Source organism: Apteryx rowi, unplaced genomic scaffold, assembly GCF_003343035.1.
Source record: "Apteryx rowi isolate R43461 unplaced genomic scaffold, aptRow1 scaffold_495, whole genome shotgun sequence".
Classification (NCBI taxonomy): domain Eukaryota; kingdom Metazoa; phylum Chordata; class Aves; order Apterygiformes; family Apterygidae; genus Apteryx; species Apteryx rowi.
This window is the reverse complement of record NW_020450755.1, coordinates 481529-498828: the sequence shown is the minus strand read 5'-3', so window position 1 is coordinate 498828 and position 17300 is coordinate 481529. Positions and strand designations below refer to the sequence as shown.

Below are 17300 nucleotides of genomic sequence, written 5' to 3'. Positions count from 1 at the left end.
AGAAGTTATCTTTGCCAGCTTTTAGGAGCTCAGTTAGGGACCATCTTCAGTGTATTTGCATTAAACAAGTACAGTGGTTATGTCTTCTGTCTTATCCTTTTGCRGTGGTGTGGGCAAAAGAGCAGTAGGTTAGTTCATCTGCTTTAAAACAGAAGGTGTTTTTTCAGAGTTTTATTCAGTTGGTGCAAGAAAAATTCCACAGGAGTTCTCTGTATCTGACATGACTTTTTCACAGATGTTGTGGCTCGGATTTGGTAGCCTTTTCAGAACTGGGCTGCAAGAAGCTTTGAATATGAACATATAGGAACAGATCCAAAAGGTCTTCTGAAATATGCCATGTGTGGGACGCAGTCCTCTTGTGGCACCCAGGCACTGTTCTCCATTAGTGTCTCAGTGGTATGAAAGGGACCATGACGGAGCCAGCCCTTTTCCAACTCCTCTTCCCTGGTTGTGTTGGCTGGGTGAGGGATATGGGAGCTGCCACAGGATGGACCCTCCCCAGAGGAAATCTGGGCAGCTCAATACAAATTCCTGTTAAGCACATGTTGCAATTTGTTGTACCATCAGTTTCTAAGCTGACTTTGGGGAAGAAAGCTTTTAGTTGCAGTGCCTGAGCTGTCTGCACAGAATGTATAAGTGATGTGTGAATTAAAGGGGGATGTTTCTAGCTGCTCTTTTTGCCTGTGTAGTTATTGGCTTCACATGTGAGATGTTAATGATTTAGCTGGCAGTGGTCCAGAAATAAGGTTATTTCTAATGTAACTAAGCATCCACATGTTAACAAAACTGTTTTTATTTTTTCAGACTGTCAGCTCTGCTAAAATAGAGACTTACAGGAAAAATTCTTCAGCTCATGAAGCAGCAAGGCCAGTGTTAAGAAACACACCCTGCCTTTTGTGCTTCTGCTCCAGGATGCAGTGGGAAACAAGGCATGCAGAGAGCAAATAAATTATGCAAGGTTTGTTTGTTTTTATTTTGTTGGTTTATGTATTTTTGAATGTATAAATTGGGTTACAAAAGAGTTATAGGCCAAGGTCCAGATACCACCAGCTTAAATTTCACTTTAGTCCCTGGGTCTTATGTTTCATATTGGCTAGGTGCCTTTGAGGGCTTAGAGGCAACCAATAGTGAACACCAGCGCTGAAGGAAATGTAGCCTGTCTGAATTAGGTTTCTCTCTAGGCATTGATCCAACTCCTAATGCCTTGACTTCAAAATAGGTTATATTTACAAAACTTCAGTACAGACAAGGGTTCAAATCTGTAAATAGCATAGGTGCAGTTTTCTATATTTAAGAAGGAGAGGGAGGGGTTTGGGCTTTTTCCTGCCCAGCTATTATGAGTGTTATGATGTGGCAGATGCCCCTGTTGAAGGAGACAGAATGGGTGAAGTTTCTGGTGTACTCTGCATCATTCCAGATTCAGAGAGAAAATGACCAACAAAGAGATGCACTATTCCTGATCTCTCTCTGTCTCCAAAGCACAAAGCAGTGCTAAATTTTAATTCTGGTGATTATCTGATGTCTTTCTGCTCTAGTCACATGTTTTATGCATGGCATATGAAAGAGAGACTCTTGCAGGCGATTTGAAAGACCTGGTGCATTTGAACTTTTGGGAGGGCAAGTTTCTCCCAGCACTGTTCATTTTAGCATGTGAAACAAAGGGATTGTTTTAGAGATTTTTAAAAGACTTGGTCATGGTGTTTTATAAAAGGATGAAGGGAGAGTGTCTATTCAACTTTTCATTATTCTGAATTGCTCCAGCAGTTTTTGCTATTCTCAATTAAAAGAATCACAGTGGTTTCAATACTATGCTCTGTAAAAGGACTGGGGCACTATGGGCTACTAGTTAACAAAAAATCCAGCTGTGTTTGGGCTTAGTAGCAGGAACCCACTGCAGAACCCTAATAAATTCATCTTTTAAGAAGTGAACCCTGTGAGCAGTTCTGCACTTCACAAAATCCTCGGAAAGAGGGTTGGATGTGAACTCATCCCAGGGGTTTGTCTGAAGTGATCTTAGACACTTCCACTGGTGATGGGTGTAGTTTCAGAGGGATTCTGTCCCTTTCAGTGCTACGATAGGATTGCTTTTTTCACCTGGCAAACAGCTTTGGGGCAAATAGAGGCTCAATAAGCAAGGGAACTCTCAGAGTTAGATTTTTTTCCTCCCAATTTGATACACACCATGCAGGTGACTTACTTAGAGGTGATTGATATTGTTTGATATTGAAACAGTAAAAAACATAATTTTACATTCAGTTGATTTTTTTAACACTCTTATCTTTTTTAAAATCGGTATATAATGGAGCTTTGCTACATTTTCTAATGACGTTAGAGTTCTGTAACTTGAAGGGAACTTAGGACACCAAACGCAGAGGAATTCATAGACACGAGCTTTGCATTTGCTGTTATCTGGTTAGTAGAGTACTCGACTCCATAACAGAATGCTTTTATGAAACAGCCAGACTATTTTTAATACTAGCCTTTAAATTCAGGATATTATATAAAATCAGCACAGCTGTGAGTTGTGCAAGAGTCATCAGTGCTACGCTGAATGTGGCTACAACAGTTTAGAAGCTCTTCTGAATTTTGGAGTTTTTCCTCCTCAAAAAATTAAAAAATACAAACAAAAAACCCCAAAGCAGACAATTTTTTTTTTTAAAGGATAGCTGTGATGCTGTGGCATTATGATTAATATAACTAGATTTATTGTTCAGGTGCATTGTTCTGTACTCTATTGTCTTAGAATAAAAATGCCACTGAGATTTTATATGCTTCAGCATTCATGAAAAGTCACAATTTGTCATGTTAGTCAACCTGTGAGGGTTTTGTTTTGTTTTGTTTGATCTGTATTAATAAAAGGAAATAGTGGACCTGATTCTAGAATGTAGTAAGACTAATAGCTGTTGGGGGACTCTAGGATTGGGTCCCACAGACAATGCTGTAGGTTTTTGCCATGGTTCAGTGCTGTGGGGTTGATGCACTATTTATTGTCTTGTAAGTTCTTGTGATCTGTTCAGTCTGTGTATTTTGTTTCATTCTGATTATGACCACCTTCAGTTTTCCAAAAAGCAGTGAAAACCTACAGTGAGTTTGTCAGTGGCAGAAGGTGAATCTGACTAAAATTTGAGGACAGTACAAAGGCATGGAAGAGAAAATTACGGCATACTGACTGCTAATGATAAATATACCAAAAGCATTCTAAAATTATAAAGCAGTGTGGTGCATTAAAACATTAATTTGCATTTTGGCTAAGGCGTAGCTACATTTTTGGACTATCCTTTTAATTCTCCTGTTAATTAACTGCTGACCAGTTCCTCAGGTGGAAGCAGCAGGGAGCTGCGCCTGCAGCAGTTCCCTAACATGGTAGTTTCTGTCAGAGAGAGCAATGGAACTCCTAAGGTTGTTTTGAAACCTGGGGTCAGTGGCTTTTACACCAGCAGACAAACTTGAACTGGAATCTAATTAAAAAGTCCAAGATAGTGAATAAAGATCACAAATGCCATCTGTTCAGTTTTATAACCTGAAATTACTCAGTGAATTGCAGTACCAAGCTTGATTGTTTCTACATTTGTGTTACAGCTGAATTTTGTTACAGCAGCCAGCCCATATGGAAGAAGTTATGCAGACTCTGGTAGTATTGATAAGCATTTGGACTTCATTAATTATTCCATCCAAATATGTTTTGGAGATATAAGTGGTTTAAAAACTGATCTCATGAGCAAAGCATTGACCCTGTAGGTCTTGTCCTGATTTATCTCCTTAGAACTTTCTTGAAAAGGGCAACATAAACTTGATACTAATAAGGTCTCTGGTAATGTTCATTTCCTAGGACAGGCTTGCTCCAGTAGAGTGCTCCTGGAGTTCCCACTGAGAGGAGTCAAATGCCTGGTTCCCTTCCCAGGGCTGTGATTCAGGGAATGCTGGTTCTTCTGAGGGCTCCTGGTTCCTTAGGCTGAAGAACCTGCCTTCCATGTGCTTGATTTAGGCTTCAAAGCATTGATCTGCCCTTGGGCTTCGCTCAGACGCAAATGCACACACACTACACACCAACTTTTAAGTTGCCCTGGAAAGTGATTTGTTGTGCATGTGAAAGATGTAGAAAATACAAGTTAGGAAGAGAGCTCATTATTTTGAGATACGGATGTGTTGATGGTGGTAACAGTGAAGTACTTCACTGTATGTTTTCACACTGGATCTTCATTGGTGGTGTAACCTAAGGAAGATGGGCACCAGATTTTTCAGAGGAATATCCCTTGAAGCAAAGCTTATGTGTAGTTGAGATAAGTAGGTCACTGTGTGCTTACTTTAATGGCCATTTTAATTATGGCCCAGTATTGCTGGCATATGCAGCAAGACTGTGGACTCAGATATTCGCTTAAGATATGATCATAACTCCATCTGTAGGCTCCTGCAGCAAATTGTTCCTAGGTTAAAGTAATTAAAAACAAGGCTTGTCTCTTTATCTCCTTTCCAAGTGAAAGTCTTATTCATGTGGTTGATCAGATTAGAGAATGTCAAACAAAAGTCTATAGACTACGAAAAAACCCCACAAAATTGATTTTTCAGATTTTCAATAGAATGATCTGGGAAGTAATCAAATGTAAAGAGAAGGATACGCACCAGTGCCTTCACATAAACCAGGGGCTAGAACAGTCTTAAACTCTTTCCATAACACACGATTTCAGTGCCAACAATGTCCGTTCAGAATTCATGTGAAACAAGGTAGGGACATGGGTGAAAAACTTTGTGGCAGTTGGGCAGTCCCCTGTGACAACTTTTCAGATATAGTCTAGAAACTTGAAAGGTTCAAAACAGGCTGAGGAAGCAAAAGCAAATGTCAGTCTGTTGAGGGAAGCCCTATGCCCTACTGATTAAGCTTTGTATTTAGGAAATAATTTCTTGTTGACAGGCAACAGCCTTGTGGCGAGTTTGTCATTATGTAAACTGAATAAACCTAGAGCCATGTTACTGATTTCCTTAAAAAAAAAAAAAAAAAAAAAGCGTATGCATTTTTTTTTCAGCGTAACTTGGAAGGAAGCCCTAAGGACTTCAATTTGAAATAATCTTTATATTTCCACTGTTGGCTAGCTGTACTTACTGTCTATACATCTCTTCTAGATGTGCATTAATTTACCAATTGCCTCAGTGTTGCTTAGGATCTCTCTCATGGCCTGTTCCTCCACTACTGCACAGCTCAACTGTACTGTCAGCATAGATCATCAGACTTGCTAAAGAAGACAACAAAAACTGGGCATGCCTGGCAAAGTTTAATGATGCAGCCCTGCAGCAATGGAACAGTTCTCCCTGTTGTATATATATCAGTTTGACACTTTTTTATATGCTGGTATTGCTGGCAAGGTGTTGAGATGAAAGGTGCAAAGTGGCACCTTTCTCCTGTGGAGCTGCTGGGAGTGTGCCTTGGGTATGGGAGCAGAAATCCCCAGGGTGTGCGAGGAGGGTGTCAGCCTGCAGCCAAGCCATGATAACTACCTGTGCATGTGCTCTTGCTGTGCAGTAAGTGAAGGACAGGTTACCTATCACGCGGGATAGTTTATTCCTCCTTTTGAAGTGGCAGGGAGTAAATGTATGAATTTGGTGAGTTATCATAGTGTAGCTGGTATGCTGTAACGTTGCACCAGGATTTTATTTGGTTTGCATGGCCAGACTTTGAGCACAAAAGGTGGTGCTGTGTGTATAAGCACAAGTACAAAAGGAGTATTTGACTGTGTTTATATTTCTCGGAGAAGCATTTTAACTGAGTCCACCGTCATTCAGGGTAGATCATTATTTTCCCACCTGAGCCATAACACTATAATCAACAGGATATGGAAATCCTGTTTGAAATTGACAGCTGCTTCTTTTTGTCTGCTCACAGAGATGCAATCTCCTGAATGTAATCTCTGATTTCTGCTTTTTTCCAATATTCTGCAAAATCTTAAGGCATAATCTCTTTTCCCAGCTGAAGTATTGTCTCCTATCCAGGTTTATCATATAGATCTTTTTTTCCCCATTGAAAAAGTACATACATCGAATGTTCCCTACACCACCTTTAAAAAAATTGGAGTGACTGTTTTCTGTTTGAGAAGCATAAACTGGTAATGCTAGCTTTCTGTTTGTCTGTAAAAGGGTTACAACCTTGGATTTATCTGCCCTTTCGTCACAGAAGAGCTGCAGTATAGTACAGACATATCCAAGTCAGTTTTAATCTAGTTCAAAACCACTAGCTCAGATACTTGTGGCAGTGAAGGTGTGGATGCATGGGGGCTCTAGACAACCTGCTCCAGGAGAGGAGCAGTGGCAGCAGCAGAAATGACATCTTGATAAGCTCTGAGCTCTAGGGCCCTGAGCTCGATGGTCTGCTTTGCTCTGTACAAGAGAGACAGACTGCTATTCCCGCTGGGCTGTTTTTCTCTTGGAGGCAGGACGTCCTGGATACAGGCATATTACAGGATATTGGTTAGGGACCCACTTCTAACTACTTCTAGTTCTGAAGCCAAGTAGCTGGAGGAAGTTTTCCTTCAAGGAAACTTTTAAGTTTCTAGACTTATTTCTGTTCTGTGTTGGAAAAGGGGGGGGGGGGAATCTTCTGAACGTTTTTGAGGACACTGCATTAAATATATTAAAATGCCCCTCTTCGGCTGGCAAAATGAGATTTTGGAATGTATATGAATGGCAGGCTGGTGATTACAGCCCTGATGTTGGAAACCTATGCTTGTTGTGTCCGTGCACTGCCTGACTCACAGGATTTGGGTTTTTTTTCTTAATTCTGGATTGCTCAGAATTAGGCAAACCAGGGGACTGGATTTGAACTTCCTGTAAGCCCTAGATTTTAGAGAATGTGAGAATCTCTTGAAAATTCTTCTAAAGAAAAATTCTCACAAAATTAAAACTTCTCAGCAAAATACTGAGCTTTTGACTAACTCCAGTCAAAAATGTTCTACTGTTACTGTTTCAGCAGTTTCGCCTTTGTCCTTAGTCCCACTAAAACAACACTTGAGAACCTTGGCCTTGAACACACAACCTCTATCACTTGACAGGAATAGGATGCCAATCTAAAGTGTTACTTGGATTTAATACTTTGGTCCTGTTTTCTGTCTTCTCAGGAATTGTTATCCAGATCCCACCACTTTGCTCTTGTTAACTCAGTCATAGAAACATCTAGCTGAGGTTCTGTATTATTATTACATATGGTCCATGACATGAGCACTGAAACATGTGCGGGTTTTGTAGTAACATATCAGATAAATGTCTGCCAAGTCTTGCCAATAAGAACCAATTTAGAAAGCTGGAAATTATGGTGCACAAGCACATCTGAATCTTCCTCTGAATTTGCCTATAGGGCCAATTTCTTAAACGTGTTAGGCTGTCATATTGGAGAATGCCACATTTCAAAACGACTGACTGTGTAATACAGGAAAATGTTTCATGCTGAGATGCTCATGTTCTCACTATTGGTTCTTACAAGCAAATTTTGGGTCAGTTTTAATGTTGCATACCTTTTGAGACATGACCTGTAATTTTTTTCTTTCTTTTCTGTCTGGCCTGTTGTTGGCATTTACAAACTAATTATTGATGGACATGAACAAAACAGTTGTGATAAATTTCAGGTTTTTGCAAACATAATTAAAAAGATTATTTTATTTTTTTTAGAAAATGGAAAGAATTCAATACCACTGGAGTTCAGTGTACTTCCCTGCAGCAGCCCTTATTTCATACAAGTTCCTGCAATGCTACAGAATTTACCTTTCGCTTGACTGTGTCAGTAAACATAGCCTCAGCTAATTCATTAAAGTATTGAGTGAAACCTCTGCTTTTCACATACTGATACAGTTGGTTGTTTTAGTACACCTAAATAGGTAGTTCTTACACAGGTAACAGAAGTGAATGGCTTAACAGCCTTTGCTAGTGTCCAGTATCTTGTGAAAGACATTCAGCCTTCAGGTATTTTTCTCCCTTTGGACCCACCAGGCCATTTCATTTTCAGAAATGTGCTGCTTTGAAGTTTTTGAAGTACACCCAAATAGGTGACAATATAATTGCAAAACACCCTTTCATTTGTGACTGGAACAGAATTTGAATGGAAACCAAATGGTGCTGCCTGCTCTCCTTCATTTCTGATAAAGTATCTTGCACAGCAACCATGAAGAAGCTTCCCATTAACCTAAAAAAGCAGTTTTAGGAAGTTTAGTGCCCTGGATTGTTGCTACGCATGAGTCATCGCAAAACTGAATTTTAATGTTGCAGAAGAAATGAATATTTTCCTGCACTAGTAAAATGCAACTGTGTAAGATCTGCTGTGTGCTGTTTTGCTAGTCATTTAAAAAGCGAAAAGGGTAGGGTATGGTCCAAAGCTGTATTGGAGTGTAAGATAAATCAACTACTTAAGCATTGAACCTTCAGCTTGTTAATATATCAGAAGGAGGGGCAGGAACTGCCTGAAGGATCAAAGACATCAGAAGAGGTGATTAAAGCAATCTTATTTATTGTTTTAGTTTTATATTTCAAAGCTTTTCTTTACCCTTTTCTGTTTTATGAGTTGGCACAATGGATGAAATCCTGTCCCTATTGAAGTTAATGGGAAGTTTGCCATCAACTTTAATGGACCAAGATTTCACCCATAGTGTTTTAAGATGATTTGAGTGTTTATACAGCGTGTGTGTGTGTGTGTGTTATGGTTCCTTGATTTCTAGGTAATAGTGTAAGTGTCAGAAATCTTTTTCTGTTACCTGAAGAAAATTATACGTATTTTTACAGTATGAAGTTTTACCTAGTTATGGAAAATTTTGTACTGATTTTTGCAAAACTTCCTATTTTTTCCTACAGGAAAGGAAGCTTTTATTGGCAAAGACTATCTTTCACTTCTGACAAAATTCACAGTACCTTTGTGGTGAAAGTATTTGTTTTTTTAGGCAGCTTTACAGGGGAAAAGAATGAAGTACAACTGTTTCATTTTATATAAGTATTTCTGTTTTTTGAAAAAAGATGGATTTTAAAAATTGTTGAAATTTTCAAAACTATTTTTAGGAGCAGGTCATTAAATAAGACTTGTTTCACTTCTGTATTTCTTTGCCACTCAGATGAAATACCTGGGGGTCATATACCTCGTGAAATACCTAATGTCTAATGTACCTAATGGTACAACTGCACATGAATCGTTTGAGTAATTGAGTTCTGTCTCAAAACACAAAAAAGCTTCATGAAGTGACATGGACGTTCTCCTGAACACTGCATTTAAGCAGGCTTACCAATTCCTCTAGTGGGCAAGGGAAAAAATTGCAATAAATAATTACATTTAAAGTATGTGTCAGTGTAATCTATTTAATGCACAAAGGTGTACAAAACTTGCACTGAACACTTCTGATCTTTTTTCTCAGAAAAGAATAGTATAAAAATGTCTCATTGATTCTTAGACTAGGACATTGATGGCAGATTTTTTCATGTATTTTATAACTATTGTGTATTTTTACATGTGACTTTTTCATATACTTTTTCATTAAATGACTGTATTAAGGATGAGGGGTAATAGCATAATATTGAGTAATAATGAGACACAGGCTGACAAATTTCTTCATTTTCTGACTATTTTTAACTGGTTAAATTTACATAAATAAAGAGCAGTTCTCTATATTCTGGGTTTGGTTTAACCCTAATAATGAGATGTATTCTAGCACTTCTTTAGAGTCCACACTGAAGTTGTATTGAGTTCATCTGGCTTCCAGGACTCAGTCTTCTGTTGCACATTGGCAACTTGACTGAGACATGATTATTTCTTCACATCTGTTGATATCTGGAGGATATGGACTGAATTTTTACTGTCTACTGCCTGAAACACTAGGAGTTTGTATGGCCTGAGGCTTTTTAGTGTTACTGCATGATAATAAATGTTAGTGAGGTGATACCTGAAAGGAGTGGGGGGTATTTCATGATGGAGAGAGACAAAAGAGAAGACCAAAAAGATCTGTCCTGGGAAATATTGTGATTTTTTTTTTTTCCATGTACCCTTCTTTCCCTAGCCACTACCTGAGCATTCACCATGCATTAATCTTCCACTTTCTTGTTTTCGCAGCTCTGGCAGGTCCCTTCTCCCCTCTGTCCATAGCCATTGCAGATGAACCATGACAATACTAATGGTTAATACCTAATAAAGAATATTTCTAGGTGGCAAATTACCAGTTATTCCATAGCTTATCATCTTGTTCATCTTTTTCTCCTCTCAGAACCCAGATAGCCTGCTGGGGAGAGGGAAGCACTTTTGTTCATTTTCTTTGGTTATTTTTCTTGTCAACAGCATCTGAGTTCTTTCAGGAGCTCAGCAGATTGCTGTACTAGAAGTTTAGGAAATGACTGTGAGACATCTATGTTGTTTTATTTCCGGTGTGTCATTTCCTGTGATATTTCTACAGAATAATCATTTCTGTTGCACGTACATAAATCATGTACAGTATACTGCTGCAATAGAGGATGATGTAGTACATACACACGCACATACACACACAAACTGGACTATAGTACTGTCTTTTGGTGCTATTAAATATATTTAATATAGTGGTATGCTAATGGAAAAATCAAGAGTGAATTCCTGAGGGAGTAGCGAAGTAACAAATGTATGGATTCTTGTGTTTCATTTTGTGATAAGTCTAAGTGTATCTCTGCCTTCTGAAATGCTTTTGGAACATGTTAGGTTTTTAGCTAATGTACGTATCCTCTAGCTTTTACAATCTGTAATTTCTTTGCTGTTGTCTTTGTTCTCCCCAGAATATTTTTCATTTCTTCTTAAAATAATGTGAATTTAGATCAAAGTATTAGCAAATAGCACAGGATTGGCTGTATACCCAGAATCTCAAAATCAGTATTTATCCAGACTATATATAGCTAATTGATTAAAGCGGTTTCAGGTTTTGTGCAAGTCAAGGAGCTATTTATGTGTATTGTAATGAAAGCAATAGTGTTGAACAAAGTTCTGATTATTCACAGAAGTTAGAAATGATTGCAGAAATTGATTTCCAAGGCTTTTGTAGATTCTGTAAAGGGAAATGTATAGCAAAATCTAGGAGGTGAAGGTTGGGTTTCCTAAATTCTTTGGACCTGATGGGGCAAAAATAAAGAGAATGAAATTGTCAAATGCTTGAGAATTTTTTAAATTAATATATTGCAAGGCCATACATTATTACTGTGATCATCTAGTTTGATTTCCTGAATAACACAGATCATGCAATTTCAATTTTTTCTTTGTAAAGAAACTTCGGTTAAAAAAAAAAGTCAGTCTGCAGTCATTGACAGATTGCTTCATGATTACTGTATTTCTGTAACTTCCCCAAAACAACCCTTGGCTTTGCCTCTGCTGCTGGTCACTGCAGGAGACTGATTCTCCTAAATGGCCCAGTGCATCTGGTCCAATATGGCCCATTTCAGGTTCTTTACATAACGTGGTGAAATAGGACAATATGTTGCTTTACAAGCTATTGCTTTTCTGCATGCATTTAGACAGATGCTCACATAATGCACAATGTGAAATACGTTACTTCCGAATTAAGCATGCAGTCTATAGGAAAAGGTGTAGCAATAGAGTTTGGGGTACCTAAGTCCCATTCTTCCCTTGGCTGCTGTTTTGCCTGGAGAAGTTGCTATTGTCCCTGTGCCTGTCGCCCCCCTCCCTTCTCTTGCTCTCCCCTCCCCCCCCCGCCAGGTTGAGGATAATGATCCCACCTCAGCACAGCACTTGTGCATTTTTAAATGAAAAGCCCTGTTCATTATGATAATATGCCCTGTGTAATTGTTCAAACATGCTTTGCCAGGCAGTAGCAGGTGGCATTCAGCAGCGAACAGCTTGATTTTTGGACTAGCTATGATAGCCTAAAACTGTAATAATTTCCCTAGACAAAGTCTTGGCGTCACTGGACTCAGTGGGGGTTTTACCATCAATGTGATCTGGGTCAGAATTCATCCGCTGATATGTGTGTGTGTGTTTTGGGGTTTTGTTTTTGTGTTTTGTTTTTTTGTCTCTGTGCCTCCCTCCTGCCCCCCATCAACTTTGAGGAAGATTTACACTAATGTGACAGAGATCATAATCTGATTATATTATTGAGTGTTGCCTGCTGCAATAAACAGTTATGTAGAATTCTGCTTCGACCCCCGTTGAATGAGTTTGACAGTGGCCATAAATATTAACTTTGTTATGTCCCATTCAGAGCCATGCTATTTGTTAGCCAAAACTTTGCAAAATTTTAAAAGCAAGGTTTTATAACAGAAGGGATTTGGAAAGCTTAGTTATAGAGTCACCACTCTTGTCAAGACTATGGAAAGAAAAGAGAGCAAGTGTTACACCAGCTGCTTAGTAGCAGCTTATTTTTTGGCTGAAGTGTGGCAAAACGTTCTGTATTTTACCTCATACAGAAAACTGTGTCATGAAGGTCAGTTTTCATTAGAAAAAGGTAGGTGCAGAACTGCGCTGTCAACTAGTGGATGTTTTTTTCCAAACACTTCTGCAAGAAGTATATGGGAAATGTGTACTATGATTTCGCCCCCCCCCCCAATCTAGTCTAAATCTAAAGAGTTATTCTAAAGCAAATACAGTATTAAAAAGTTTCAAAGCCATTAGTCGAAAGCTGTGCATTATTTATTTTGAAATGATTGCTCTTTCCTATTTCCTGTCAAATGGATGCAACTTGCTGACGCTTGGCAGCAACTATTTTTTTTGTTTCATTTTGGCAGTCAGTTACTGGAGGCTTTTAGCACCATCGTAAGGTATAATATGTCATTTCCCTTCCATGTTCCCTTTTCTGGCCAATTGATCTGTACTTATAGTCTTCCTAAGGTAACTTGGTCTTAGTATCATTGCACTTAGAAAACTTTCCCTAACATCTATGTAAAAGTTTTACTGGAAATCAAGCTGATTTATTTCTTGTCTATTTTTGATGAGGATGGCTGACAGTTGATGACAAGTCTCTCTATAACAGCCTTTAGTATCTTGAAAAAGTATTCTATTTTCCATTTTTCTTCTCTTTTCTGTACTACACAAACCCAATTCCTTCAACTTTTCTGACAGTTCATGTTTTCTGAACATTTGTCTTTCCCTTTTCATTTCTTCAAATTGTCTACTTTGTTTTAAATAACTGAACTTAGTAGTTCTTGAGAAGTTCCAATAATATTGATGAAAGATGAAATAATTAGCTTTGCTCATTTTAATGATTAATTTAATACATTCAGAGTGTTTTGTTAAGGTCGTAAAATATTTTAAAAAGAACTATATCGTATCGGATTCATCAGGGAGCTTTAATGGTATAGGACGTGGTTCCCGTTGGCTGCATAAGCCAATTTAAGCGTATGCATGGTGCCCCAGATAGCAGCAACCAGCCGTTAGATGGGCTCGCCCTGAAAGGGAGGGTTTCCCTGCCTGCCTCCCTCCCTGCCTGCCACCCGCTGTGGGTGCCATGGTCTCCCGTGCTCGCTGGACTCTCCTAGGAGCTGATTTAACTTGTTAAAATGTCATAAAGCTAACCCAAGGGAAAAAGTTGAATAATTCTTCTTTCTGCTGTTTTAGTCCGAGGAGGGAGGCTCTGTGATGCAGGGTCAGGGCAAGGAGGGCCAGGGAACTGGAGGGGCAAGTTGGCAGAGGGCCAATTTGGCAGCCGCAGGCTGGGACGCTGCTGCATGACCGTACCCCAGCAGGCTCTGGATAGCCCACGCGCTTCCCTTCCCTCCCTCTGCAGGCTCCCCTGTTGTTTCTCAGTGATGACACTGGCACTCATCTGACCTGCTGGAGGGCCAGTTTGAGGAAGTGAAGTGGTGGAAAAATTATCCTGCCTGAGAGGGGTAGCCTGGACTCAGGAAGACACAAGAAGAGTTTGAGTTAGCCATTTTTAATGCCCTTAGGAAAGGTCTAGCAATAGTCTTGTGCCAGGGGTTAGTGTATTTAAAGAGCTTAGTGAAAGGTCATGCGAGCACCAGAGCTGGTGAGAGGAGGGGCTGGGAAAGGGGCCAGGGCCAGAAGCATGGGCAGGGCACACGGCTCACCCTTGCACTGCAGTTTTATGACAACCTACATCACTGGTGGAGCCCGTCTGCTCCTCTGAACTAGGTGGTTGGAACAAGTTTGTGCCCGTCCTCTGTATTTTCAGAGCAAAGAAAACCAGCTCGAGTGGCATGGTGTGTTTTGCTCTGAGACTTTTAAGTAGAGAGGGAGGCAGTTAGCTACAAATAATTTTACAATGTGTGTGTGTGTGTGTGTGTGTGTGAACTAATCTTGTTTTATCTAATTTCAGAGCATCAGTGCTCTGTCTTTTTAATAAATAGTTCATATTTGATACTTTTTTCTTTTATAAACTGTTAGATGAGAGAAAAATTACTTCTTCAAATATTATTCAAAGCTAGTGTTGACCATGGCACAAACAGAATGAAGAAATATAATATAAGTTGATGCTTTTGCTACTCAGGATGCACAGAGGAACATAAAATCCAAAGATTTCAGTGGGAGAAGGCCAACATGAAATTCGCAGGATCACAGAATGGCCCATCTGGTCTTCTCGCAGGCACAGGCTTAGAAGTCCCGAATTCTCCTGTGTATGAGAGATGCGTAGTACATAAAATATGACAGTTGTTGTTAACCACATCCTAAAGGCCAGGTTGCAAAAGCCAAGTGATGCAGCAAGATAAGCATGTTGCAGAAAGCCAGTGGCAGCAACAAAGTTGTTTGCGATGGCTAGAGCCATGTGGCAGATAACCTTCTCTCTGTGGGAGAGCACTGCCAGCATCTCCAAACAGCCAACTTCAGACCAGGAGCCACAGCTTCAGATGGACTAATAAAGCAAGCACCAATTTGCCATGTCACCTAATGTGGGTAATTGAATGGATTTTGGGGGACTCTTCCATCGGCTGTGGTAGGGAGAAGAAAGCAGGGAGGGACGAGTAGGAGGGAGTCACTGGGAAGGGGCAGAAGGGAAAAGCTGTCTAGTCTAGAAGCTATTTCTGCAGGAGGGGAAGAGAGGATAAAGAATAGCTGTTCAGAGGAGGCAATATGTGGTACTGATGTGAGAGTAAAGGAAGATGGGAAGAGAAGGTGATGGAGAAGAGTAGCTAGAAAAAGATGGTTTATACTTGCTCATTGATGTAAAAGGCCACTACTGGCATAGGCTCTGGGTGACAGACAAAGCTTGCATGCAGTTTGAACAGCTCGACGGCACCCCCTCGTTGCTCAGGTTGTAATGTACCTAACTTCCCAGGCCAGGCTACATCAATGAGAAAGACTGTTAAAGCTGTAGAAATTATTTGACTTTTCAATTAGGCTTTTCCTTGAAGAGAGGTAGCTTTTGTGCAGTAATGTCTGTACATGCAGATGTTTCTTATCTTCTTGGTAAAGGAAGTTGGAGAATTATTTCAGGGCAGACAGGATACCCTTATCTGGTGCTCTCCTTTTTTCAATTACTGCAAGATGTGCAACCTGTCACAAAAGGGGAAAGGCTTTTTTTCCAGGAAAAGTAGTAGTTGAAAATGTCGATGAATATGTTCTTGGAATGAAAAAAAAAAACCTCATAAAGTAGCTTGTACTTTCCTAGCAAGAAAGGAAGAATGCATGTGTTCTGGCTGCAAGATTACTCAAAAAAAAAAGAACAGCTAATACAAGTATCCAGCTATCTCTGGCACTTATTTAGGATGGGATGAATTAGTCTCTGAAATGCCTATGTCATTCCATTAACTATAGTGGGAACATGGATTACTGGTTAATTTATGAAGTTAGCTAAGATCAGATAAGATGACACTCCCTCCCCCCTGCTTTCTTTGCTGTCTGCTGGTGATGCATGGTGAGAGAGAGAGACTGTGAACAGGACTCTTCAGAGTGCGTCCCTGCTGTTCTTCTGTGAAGTTTAAGCTGCATGACAGAGCCCTGCGCTGTCTAGGAGTGGGAACAAATGCAAACTTCCATTGCTACGCAGACGGAGTCAAAACTGCAGTTCAAGCCGACTTCTCTGCAATTGTTTATGACTTGTAGTGGTTTCGGGAAACCCTGAGATATTAATGTTGCTTGGAATTCTTGGATGGTGCCATTTCCGTCACTTTGGGAGCCATTGTCCTCGCGTGTTAAGTGCTGGAATGCATTTGTCTGACACAGTGACTGCACACAAACATTTTGTCCTAAGACATACTGCTTTAAAAAAAGGCTTTGATTTTCTTATGACTTTTTTTCTTTGAGAGCTGTCATTCTGTACGTCTTACCTTAACCTTAAACAAGGTTTAATCAAAAGCTTTGGTTAGCATTGTTCCCCCGCTCCCTTAAGAAAATTTGAACATTGCCAAGGTGCTGTAGGAGTTGTTTCTAGAAACCACAGCAGCTTGTTAACATGTTAGCAGCAAATGTAAGCCAGCACAAATCGGCAAGAATGCAACGATTAGAACCTGATCAAGGCAGTTTGTACATTTGCAGTGGATTCACAGCAGCAGATCTCTCCCTTTTTCAGATGCAGAAAACTCATCTAGTACTAGCACTGGTTTCCTGCAAGTTATTCTTAGTAGTAGCAGCATTATCAACATTCACAGTGATAACAAAAACCTTTCAACAACATTCCTGTAAAGTTGTGAATCAAAGTTTTGCCATGATGCATCTTGATAGACTGCATGGACAACAGTATTTAGAGATATTAATATTTATATTTCATCTTTGATTTGCAGAATATTATAGTTATTGAGCTAGTGCCATTAATATAGATGGAGTTGCATACTGTATTTAGGAAGAAATAATCTTGTCCAGTTTTGTAGCTGGCGTGTTAGACCTGCTTACTAATGAAACAATCTTAACAACCCTTCCCAGACAGATTAAATAATATTCTTTTCAGTTTGCAGCTGGAGAAGCTGAATGTAATTAAAGTGTAAACCAATGGTACTGAATCTTGTATTTGAATCTCTGGGATTCAAATAAGACTCAAAGCTCAAAGACTGCCTAAGCAAGCTTTTGAGCAAGTCTTTATTGTTTCATGTGTCTTCTCCTTTTGTGTAACTGTAGTTTCTCAAATCCTGATTCGCTAAAGTCATGTAAATCTGGAATTTGGCTAGTTATTGTAGCTCACTGAAGGCCTAATATTTCATATTCATTTGTATAGAAACAGACAATTCATAGGGCAAGTTGCAATTCTGTGGGAATCCAGTCTTTCTACTATCTGCTGCTGCTGTGTATTTGAGTGGATGTGCAGGAACTGAATGTTTCTTTTGAATTATTTTGAAACATTGACACAGACATTGTGAGTCTGAATAGTCACTGTTGCTTCATGGTTTTCTTCTGTGAAATATATATCAAAGCAATAGTTTTAGCT

The 17300-nt window shown here is 39.5% G+C and overlaps 1 protein-coding gene across 2 annotated transcripts in view; it reads left to right on the top strand.

The window, feature by feature from the left end:
• TIAM2 (T cell lymphoma invasion and metastasis 2) overlaps window positions 1-17300 on the top strand; it is a 185442-nt gene that overhangs the window by 35060 nt on the left and 133082 nt on the right. For both annotated transcript variants that reach the window (XM_026079217.1, XM_026079215.1), the window contains exon 2: window positions 805-958. The gene's annotated coding sequence lies outside the window, so the exon portion shown is untranslated. The remainder of the gene's footprint in view (window positions 1-804; window positions 959-17300) is intronic.